The sequence below is a fragment of the Spermophilus citellus genome, assembly GCF_964194105.1.
Source record: "Spermophilus citellus genome assembly, chromosome: 13".
In the NCBI taxonomy this organism is placed as follows: domain Eukaryota; kingdom Metazoa; phylum Chordata; class Mammalia; order Rodentia; family Sciuridae; genus Spermophilus; species Spermophilus citellus.
The window spans coordinates 99,029,506-99,040,141 of NC_138193.1; positions in this window are offsets into that span (position 1 = coordinate 99,029,506).

Consider the following 10,636-nt stretch of genomic DNA (forward strand, 5'->3'; position numbering starts at 1 on the left):
AGTGTATCTCTGGTAAACACAATTCCCTTCCAATTGTTCTCACCTGGTATAAGCACATGAGCACCTGCTGAGGGAGCAGCAGAGACATTTCCCAGTCCTATACAGAGTGACGTGGTTACACTGTTTATGGTTCAGGGTCTGGAGGCCAAAGCCAAGAGGAAATGGTACCACCCCCTGCTTCTCCCAGAATGGCACCGTGGCACACATCTGTCTAATGATCTTTGGTGGGCGGGCACTGTTTCATGACATTAGGCGATACGGGAGGCTTCAGGTTTGAGAGCCTTGTGAGTGTGCAGGGCTCTTTTGCTTCTGATGGGGGTTTGTCACTGAGTCATCTGCAGAGCTTGGTGATCTGCCCAGAAATGATCTCATAAATTCTCCAGATTTCAGCTAACAGATGAGAGCAACAGCCTTGAAAGAACCAAGTGATGGGACAGGGTGGCTTCTGACTCTGGGCCAGTGCTCCTGGATGTGGCCAGTGCAACGGATGCCCTACCTGCAGCTGTCCACAATTTCCAATTTCTCCCTGACTCACAGGTTGCAGGTCCTTCCTTAGAGTAGCTGAAGCAAACTGGGGCTAAGGTAGAGAAATTCACAAGGAAGAACCCCAGACCTGATTTTTTTTTTAAATTCGCATTTGAACTTTGAGGCATGGTGATAAGTCGCCCTGGATTAGCACTCTAGAGTTTTTCTTCTTCTGGGACAGTTTTAGGGTGGGGTGAAGTGTGCAGAGATGCTTTTCCACTATACAAGCTGGTGGCTGGGATAACAAGTCCTAGGGCGGCCGGGTCCAAAGTGCCTTTGACTCACTCAGGATTCGTGGCCTGAGGGTGCTGCAGGAAGGGACTTTATCACTTCGTACATTATTACCTGTCACTTTCTACTGGTACAGGACCCTGAACGAGGCCTGTGTGTCCAATTCAAAGAATGCTCCCAGCAGCCCCTGAGGCGGGGCCTCTCAAACTTTAATGTGCACACCTACCACCTGGGCAGCTGGTAAACAAGCAGATTCTGGGTCTGCAGGTTTGGGGTGGGGCCTGAGTTTCTGTATTTCTAACCAATTCTCAGGTGATGCAACACTTTCTCTGAGGACTATCTTCTGTGTAGGAAGAGTTCTGGGGGTCAAGCCACATGCAGTGATGTTGGGACAAGCAGTACTGGGCACTGCTCCCCAGAGCCTATGGCAGGGACTGAAAGCGTCTGTTGGGAGAGGGGGCTGGCATTAGTGTGACTTTCTCTCTTAGTGATTATCTAGGAGAAGGGCCATCTGGGGCTTGGAAAAACAGCCCTGGTGGGCTTTCTTCCACTTACTCTGGTTTGTGCTTTTGTGTCATTGCTTTGACAAATTTGAGGGACCTTGTTGTACCTGTGTTTGAGCTAAGTGTTTAACCACTATGCGATTCTGAGCAAGCTGGCAAAGGTACCTGATTAAAAAGTCAGGCCAGGGACACAAGGACTGGGACACACTGTCAGCTCCCTAGTGGGCATCTCAGGTCACAGCCCAGCTCATTCTCGTCCCCCCCATCCTCTAGGGACGCCTCCACTCCTGGAGAGGCTTGGCTCCTTGCATCCTGAACACGTGGTGTGTTTTCTGTTTTATAGGAAGAAATGTGTCTTGGCTGGAGGCCCGTGTTTCATTCCAGCACATCCTTTTTACCAAAAGAGCCATCCCTGGAGCTGCCAACAGTGTTTACGAGAAATCCATCCAACAATACTCTGAATCTGGGAGCATGTCCTGACCACAGACATGGCCTTCACCACCCAGCAACAGCCTGGCACATGGTGTTGGTGTCTTTATTTTATTCCAAAATGTAAAGCTGGTTTCTTTCTTTCCTTCCTTTTTTTTTCCAGCTGGGAAAACTCCTGTCAGCGGATGCAGTGTCCTTTCCAGATTCAATATTATGCAAGCTGCATATCGGCACAGGGAATAAACAAATATGTCCATGGAGCATCTTGTTGCACAGAGATGGGGGTGCACCAGTGTGTAGTCACAGACCTGCGATCTGCCTAGGGCTGCTGAACTTCCTCTTGCCCAGCTCTGCTCCCAGAGGGATGACCCAACCTCTTCTGGGCCCCATCCTCTCCCTTTCCAGCCCCATTCTGCACCATGAGGCTCCTCAGCTACAAGAAAAGCTATGGAATCTGTACGTTTAGCTCTTATCTCCGATACCTGGCAGGTGTCTACAGGAGGAAGCACCACACATGGCATCTTTTTGGCAGAGAGAACTGAGTCAAGTTCCTCTCTTTGTGCAGGTGTTAGTTTCCAGGTAGAATGCTAACATAGGCAATGGACCATGGCTAACTTCAGCTCCACAATTCTATAATCAAACTGGGCTATGCTGGTTTCCAACAGGCTTCCATGGCAGGTTCACTGTGAGATTAAGTACCTTTTAGTCCATCCCATCTAAGCAGATGAAGAAACAGACTTAAAGGGAGTAGAGTGGTTTTTGAAAGTTGGGCAGTGAATAAAAGGAGAATCTCACATTATACCTGCTATTATCTTTTTAAAAACCTTGCTACTTTTTTTTTTTTTGCAAAATGACACCAGGCCTCTCAATCCCCCCTACATACAGAAAACAAACAAACAAAGCAAAGAGACAATGACATCTAAAGTGTCCATCTTCAAAGCCTGAAACAAAATGTTTATCCGTCTATCCTCCATGTATCACCTCTTCTGCCCTGACTGATATTTTTTTCCTACATCTTCTGTCTCCTTTGGCTGTGAGTGGGAATCTGCCCTTTTGAGAGAGCTGTATCGCCTACATGTTTGCTTTTGTGGACAAAAGAGACCATCATGTCCTCTGCTGGTTTGTGATGAGGCAAGAGGCCCTTCTCACCATCAACCACCTCAGAAATCTGGCTTTGCAGAAGCAGTTGCTCAAGCAGATGGCTTCAGTTACAACCAGACATACTTGAAGTCTCAGATTTACCGAGAACAAATATTTGCAGCCATGCTGGCTGGGCCCCTGATAAACAGGACTTTCTTTCCTTCTTGTGTTAGAGGGGAGATGAATCCTGAGATGGCAGAAAGAAATGGCACTGGACCAAATTTCACATCCCAATCAGCGTCCCTGGTGTCTGGGATGCAGTATTATATTATTGAGCAGGTGGCTGTGTCATGGGCATACTTCCGGGAAGAAAAGAATGAGACTCAAGTGCATAGCCCTTGCACTGACAGCTTTAGAGTCTCTGCCAGCTCTTCCTGGGGTTGCTGGGTGGGAGGTTAGTTAGAACACAGGAGGGACAGCTGAGGACACAGCTTCATTTGCTCAGTGCTCAGACATCTTTCTGTAGAGGCTGTTGATGAAATGGATATCTGTAATCTGGTGCTTAACACCTAGCATGTATTTGATGTTTCATGTGGGTTTTTGATTATTCAATTATGAAAGGTTTCAGATCTCTTCTCTTTCCAGAATCCATCAACCATTCTTTCTGGTAGGAAAGTGGGGAAATCGATACCTTTGGCTGATCACTGTGCCCATTCAATGTTCAAATCCTTATGCCAATAACATTGCCTAGGAACACCCCAGACAATGCCTCCCGAAGATTACTATCAGACTGGCTTTAGTCTCTTTCCCTCTCTCACCCTAACCCTTTTAAAATAGTTGATAAGGACTCATAACAGTTACACCCATGATTTTTTTTTTCTGAAGAAGAAACAGCAGTAGTGAAGTAATCAAAATGTGTACTTGACAGACTTATTTTCCCCACCCTTATGGCAAAACTCCTGGTCTTCTGCATCTTTTGTCTGGCTTACCAGGGCAGAATACGTGGTGCATGTGCTTGTCCCTTGAAGATGTATTTTCAGTTATGTTTCGTGTCTCTTCCTTTCATGGACCCTGTGGCAGACAGACTCCAAGATGACCCAACAGGATCCCTATCTTGTGTTCATATTCCTCGAAGGAGAGAGAGTCCTCTGACTTACTTCTTGCCAATAGAAAATGGAAAAGGGATGGGATGTCACTCCTGCAACTACACAGCACTCTATGAGACTTTCCTTGATGGCATGATGGAAAAACCTACAGGAGCGTCCGTGAATGGAGGAGCCTCTAGTTATCAAGTGTAGACTCAAACTATTAGCCAACAAGAATTTGGGACCTCGGTTTGTCACCACAAGAAAATGATTCTGCCAGTAACCTGAATGAACCTGGAAGCAGATCCCGAGAAGAGGATGGCTCAACTGACACCTCACGGCAGCCTCTGAGACCCTTCCCAGAGGACTCAGTTAGGCTGTGTGCAGATTCCTGGCCCACAGAAACTGCCAGGTAATAGATGTGTATTTTTAAAGTTTCTAAGTTTGTGCTAATTTGTTGTTCAGTGATGGAGATGGATACCACTCAGGAATTTCTGGTCATCTGCATTGTGAGAGGGTTTAGGGCTGCATGTCATCTGAAATGTGGCCTCCGAGTGCTCTTGAAAATGAAAACTGAAATGATTTACTAGAGGAAAATAGCAAATGCCTCTGGATTTGAGGCTTGCAGTTGTTAACATCTACATCAATAGGCAAAATACCCTCCCTGAATTCCAGATCTGAATGCCTACTAATACATCCTCATTTGGTCCGTCCACATCAAAATGAAAAGGTCTCAAGGTCAACTTCTCATCTTCCAAATCTGCCACTTCCCCGTTGCTTTCTGCTTTAGGATGTGGTACACCTCCCCTGTTAGCCTGGATCCCCCATCTTCCTTAGTTCCCATAGCCAATTTTCCCATGGGCCATTGCCCAGAAGAAATAGCTCTCGAGGATTTCTGATCTCATACCTGGAGTGGAGGGACACCACAAAGGCCTCCTGAGTTATGGGCTTTGAAATTGTCCCTCTGTACTTCCATGGGGATCCTATTCTTGTCTAAAGGATCAAAGGGGTTCTTTCTTCTGGAAGGTGAGGAAGTCCCATCAGATCAGGATGACAGATAATACAAATGGCAAAGACCCTGGATCCAGAGTCTCTCTTGGGTTTGCTCTAACACAGAAGGAAGGAAGCAGACTTCTGCCATGGATCCATGTCTCCCTACCTTCTCAGTATATTAAAGCTACACATTGAAAGATTCAAAGAATCCCTAAACTTCCTCCTATATTAAATGATATTGCATGAGCATCCAAAGGCTGATTGGATAAGGAATATTCTCATATCCTTACAGCACCTGAGTGTAGACATGATGAATCATTGGTTGTCATATCCTTCAGTATCTGAATTATTTGTCAAAATTGAAAGCCCAAAGTGTTGCATTTTCAAATGCTCGTAATGAAAGGTGGAATTATCTGCTCAGATGACCAAGCAGAAGTGCAGAAAGACAGAGTGTGATTTTGTCTCTAAAAGAGTGAGACATTGAGAAATATCATCTGGGAGAAGAGGAAGAATGAGACCTCCATATCAAGTTAGAGGGATAGAGAAAATGACAAAACATGAAGCCAGTGTACAATATACTGGATAGATCCTGCCTCACCTGTGGTGCTTGGGTAGTAAATAAAGATTAAATGCAATGAGCATCAGGATGAGAAACACAGATGGAACCAGAAACAAGGTCTTTACTCAATTTATATGCTGTAAATTCTACCATATCTGACAGAAATGTATTCCATATTTGGCTTTAGGTTTTCTAGCAGCTGATAGTGAAGGAAAGAGAATCAATTGCATGAATTGCGCTGCAGAATAATTACTCAGAAGAACCAAATGAGTTCTGGTTTTGGGTTCAGAGATTTTGCATGGATGCAAGTGAAAAGGAACAGTGGGATCAGATGAACCGTGTGCTCCACAGCACTCGGTGCCAAAGTCTGCAGCAAATATAGTGTCACTCCTCACCACATCCTCAGCATAGGCTATGGTAGCTTACCAAGGCCATGCTCCTGATGCCGTCCCCAAGGAGGGAGAGATGATGCAATGCATCTGCATGGAGGGTCAGTCAGAAGTGTTTTGAGGGAAGATTTTGGTCTTGGGAGGAAATAAGCAGATCCATTCCCTTCGTCCATAGTGTTTCTTCAGCATCAAGCAGCAATCAGTTTAATACTCTCTTATTACAGGTTATATGTTGCTTTCAGGTGATGGTCACCTAGGCTGGACATAGGGATGGCAGTCATTAAAAACTGTTAGTCTGATGAGTAGTAAGATCAGCATGGTCATGGGTGAAATGTACCTGCTTCAAATCAGTGTTTACTGCACAGAGCATTTTAGATTCTTCTCTAAACTGTGGGGCAACTAAGCCTTTTAAAAGTATTTATTTGTCTTTGATTTTATGTGCAAATTCTGTATATTCTCTAGTACTTTATGTAAATGGAATTTGACATTTATTTTACCATTACATTTTTCTGACTGGCTGATATTGACATAGAAACAAGTTAATTACTAAATAATTATTCACTTTTTAAAAAAGTCATGTCTAATGATTTATCCTTTGATTTTCTCATCTGGACAGTCATCTTATTCTCAAATAGCAATAATTCCAATTTCTTATATCTCTTGATTAAAGATTCTTTTATTTTTATTTTAAATTTTCCTTATTACAGATCTCCTTTAGCTTTATGATACAAGGCTCTAAGTTTTCCCAATATTGAACTCTTTCCAATCCTGGAGTAATCCCCACATAGTTATGGAGTTCTATCTTGTCCTTTACGTGATTGAGTTTGTTCTTGTTTTATTTGGATAGCAAGATCAGATTCTGTGCTGAAATAATGAGATGGATACTAGATTGTCATAGGCAAGCTTTAGGCTGAGCTAGGGAAGGACTTTTTCTTCTGAGAGCCAAGAAGCTGAGATTGTGGAGCAAGGTGACAAGCCCCTTTGGCACATGATGGTCCCTCAGGGAAGATGGCCAAGCATATAAAAAAGGGCTGTGCCAACCACTAGTGGCACTTGGAGCTCAGAGATTGAGAACTTGTGTGGGATCAGCCTGCTGGTGCGTGCCTCAAGCAACCCAGTGTTTGGACAGGGTCCCAGGACCACTGGATCACCTGGTGCTGGTGTCTGGGCCATGGATATAAAGCTGGGTCATGTCCTTTCAAAGGAGGTACTGTGTATGTGGTTCAAGAATAACAGCTGCAGTACACTTGGCCCTCTGGTGGACTGAGCAGAGTTGCTAGCTTTCCTCTTTTTATAATAGTAGTAACCAGTGTTATTTGTGCACAGTAAATGTCCCTGAGATGTTTTGGAATTTTCATAAAAGTGTTGCCCATAGGGAAGAAAAGAGGTGTTTTTATGATGGTGGGGTGGTACTAATATTTATTTAAATTTGAATATTAAAGATCAACACTATTAGTTTGCTAGGACTGTCACAACAAGACACTACAGACTGGGTGGTTAAAAAGAAAGTATGTATATTTTTTACAGTTCTGTTGCTGACAGTCGGCATCCAAGTGTTAGCAAGGTTGGTTTTTTCTGGGACTTGGATTATATGTCTGTCTCCTCACTGAGCCCTCACATGGCCTTCTCCATGTTTGTCTATGTCCAGGTTTCTTCTTATACTGATAAAAATTTTATTGAATTAGGGTTCACTCTAATGACCCCTTTTTAAAGACATAATCACCTTTTTAAAGACATAACCTCCAGGGTCCAATGGGGGACAATGGCTGTGGATGGCTAGAGTAGAGAGAAGACAATGAAAATGAAGCTGACTTGAACACACCAAGATATTCTCAAAACCAAGGGTTGAACATTCTCTCCAATAAGTGGAAGTTGATCCATAATGGGGAGGGGGCAGGCATGGGAAAAATGGGGGAACTTTGACTGGGCAAAGGGGAGGGAGGGCTGAGGAAGGAGCATGAAAGATGGCAGGAAAGATGGTGTAATTAGATAGACATCATTACCCTAGGTACAGATATGACTGCACATATGGTGTGACACTACATAGTGTACAACCAGAGAAATGAAAAGTTGTGCTGCCATTGTGTACAGTGAATCAACATGCATTCTGCTGTCTCATATACCTAATTAAAATGAATAAATAAATTAATTTTTTAAAAAAAGATACCAAGAGGCCAAGGTATCCTGGGTTCATCCATAAGAAGATGGCTGAGAGTGGGGAGGAAGACCAAGGGTGCCTGACTGGGAACGTAGGAGACATGGAGGAGGTCTTGCAACAAAGCAAGAGAGAGATGGTATAACGCCTCCAAGGCCACCACTGAAAGAGCAATGGTTTTGAGGGAGGAGTGTTTTTAAAAAATTATTGAGATGAAATTCACATAATATAAAATTGACTATTTGAAGGTGGACAATTCAGTGGTAATTAGTACATTGACAATATTGTACAAGTATCATCTCTAGCTAATTATACACCATTCCCATCTCTCCAGAGATAAACACCTTCAGCCCTTTCCCCATTCCTCTTCCCTCCTGGCCCCTGGAAGTCACTTATCCATTATCCCTATGGATTCACTTATGGTGTATGTTTGGTGTGAATACTATCATCCAGTGTTCATTTTGGTGTCTGAGTATCTCCATGTGGCTTAATGTTGGGTGTTCACCCAGAGTCCAGCATGAATCAGTACTCCATTCTATTTCTTTAATTTATTTTTATTACAGTAAAATTCATAACATAAAATTTACTATCTTAATTTTAAGTATACAATCAGAAGTATTAAATACATTTAAAATTCTGTCTAATATTTTTGTTTTGTTTTGGTTTGGTTTGTCTATTATGAATGCATGCTTCATCTTAATTTGGGTCTCTTATTTCTGTTTTATTTAGGCTTCCGTTTTGTGGGTGATGTTGTTGTTTTGTAGCTTTCTCTATGACCTATATTTTATGATTTCCATTCTTGTAGTTTTTATAGAATATAATCCCACTAAAGTTTTATTAGTGGTTACATTAAGTAAAAAACTCTGACCTTGTGTCTAACTTACTCACAATGTGAAGCATCCTTTGATGAAGAGATTTTCCCAATTGTACTTCTGTTCTCCCCACTACCCTTTACCCTGCACCTGACCCCCTTCCCATTCTGCAGTGTGTGTTGATAACAGTTACTTTTTATGAAGTTTTTATTATTAAATTAATTTTTTTACATTATGTCTATTCCACCACATAGCTTATCTATGACATTTGCTTTCTATTTTGTGATTGCGTTTATAACAATTACATAGAGCTACTTTTTACTGAAAATACTTCCATATGTATCACAAAAGCAGAGAGGAAGGGCTGAAGCCTTAGACAAGTAAGAGGTGACATTCTGGGCAAGGGACCTTGACTCTAGCCCTGGATCAACCTCCTTGGGTGCCTCTTGGGACTTGAGAAAGGAATCTCTATTTTGACTCCCCCTGTTAACCATATGTGCTATCCTGGTCACATCATTCACTCAGTTCTTAATGATAGGGGACCTGCCTGTAGGAGCAGGGCCAAACAGGACACCAAAGTCAGCCATCTCTGGACTTCTGTCTCGCACATCTTCCCCAAGAGGCAAAGCCTGTGGAATCACACTAGCTTCCTTTCCCTGGGTTTCCTTCCTGACCCCCTTTTATTTTCCTAAGAGATCCACAGGACCCTTCCAAAGTAGCTTTTTTCTTGGATGTTTGGCTTGTGAATATAGTTTGTAAGTCAAGCACTCTGCTGTGGGCATCTGAGTATTGTTCTGGGATTTTCAATATGTGTATGTTTTCCCTGTCTTTGGGCTGAGATATCTATCTAGATAGTTGTCTCACACATACATATGAACTTTCCTGGAAACAGTCTGCATGGCAGGTGTCCTAGGAGCTTGGCAGTGCTCTGGATGGGGACTTAAGTGTATGGACCTCTGGATAGTCCCCCAAGAATGATGGTGAGTATCTCTGGCTTACCTTTATGGCACTGGTACCTTTGCTGACTACACTCCTTAAAGGGATGGATAAATGTCTGGATGTAGCAGGAGCTCAAGCCACTCAGACTGCTTCCCTAGGGTGTGCATTGGGCTCTCCATAAGTAAGCCTGTGTTAATGAACTTCTCTTACTCAGCCTCTTTGGCTCCCAAAGTGTGAGGTGGCACTTGATTCTTTTCCCAGGAGAGAACTTGAGCCACAGGACAAAAGCATGAGTTTTTTGCTCATGTTTGAATTGTTTTTAAGACTTTAAGAAAACCTATAGGTTTGGATTCATGGGATTGATTTAATAATTTGAGGTTCTTTCTACTATTTTAAAAAGTAAGTGTGTGTGTGTGTGTGTTTCATGGACTCATGCCATTTAACTTCAGAGTAGATGGAAACTGCATCTCAGAGCACCATACCTTTAAATGTGTTCCACAGTACAGCAGCAGCAACAACACCACTTGAGAGCTTGTCTGAAATGCAAATTCTCAGGCCCTCAACACGCACTGAACCCAAACAAAACCCCTCAAACTGAGCAAGGGCTCAGCAATCTGTATTTTCCCAAGTCCTCCAGTGAATTCTGGTGCACATTAAGCATAAAAACTGCTGATGTAGAGACTATCCAGTCTACTCTTCTTAATCTGCATTTAAGGTATTAAGACCTCTCTAGAGGGGAGCACATGTGGGCTCAGATGGAGGACTAGAACTCAGGTATTCTGGAATAAAGGAGGTATTCAATAAACTAGCTTTCCTTCTTGCTTCTTTCCCCCTCTGGGGAATCAGGGCATAATGGCTAGGGGTAAACTGATGTCCCTTCATGCTCATCTCTCTCTTGTTAATTTAAACATGAACCACAGAAAGATCCCAGGCACG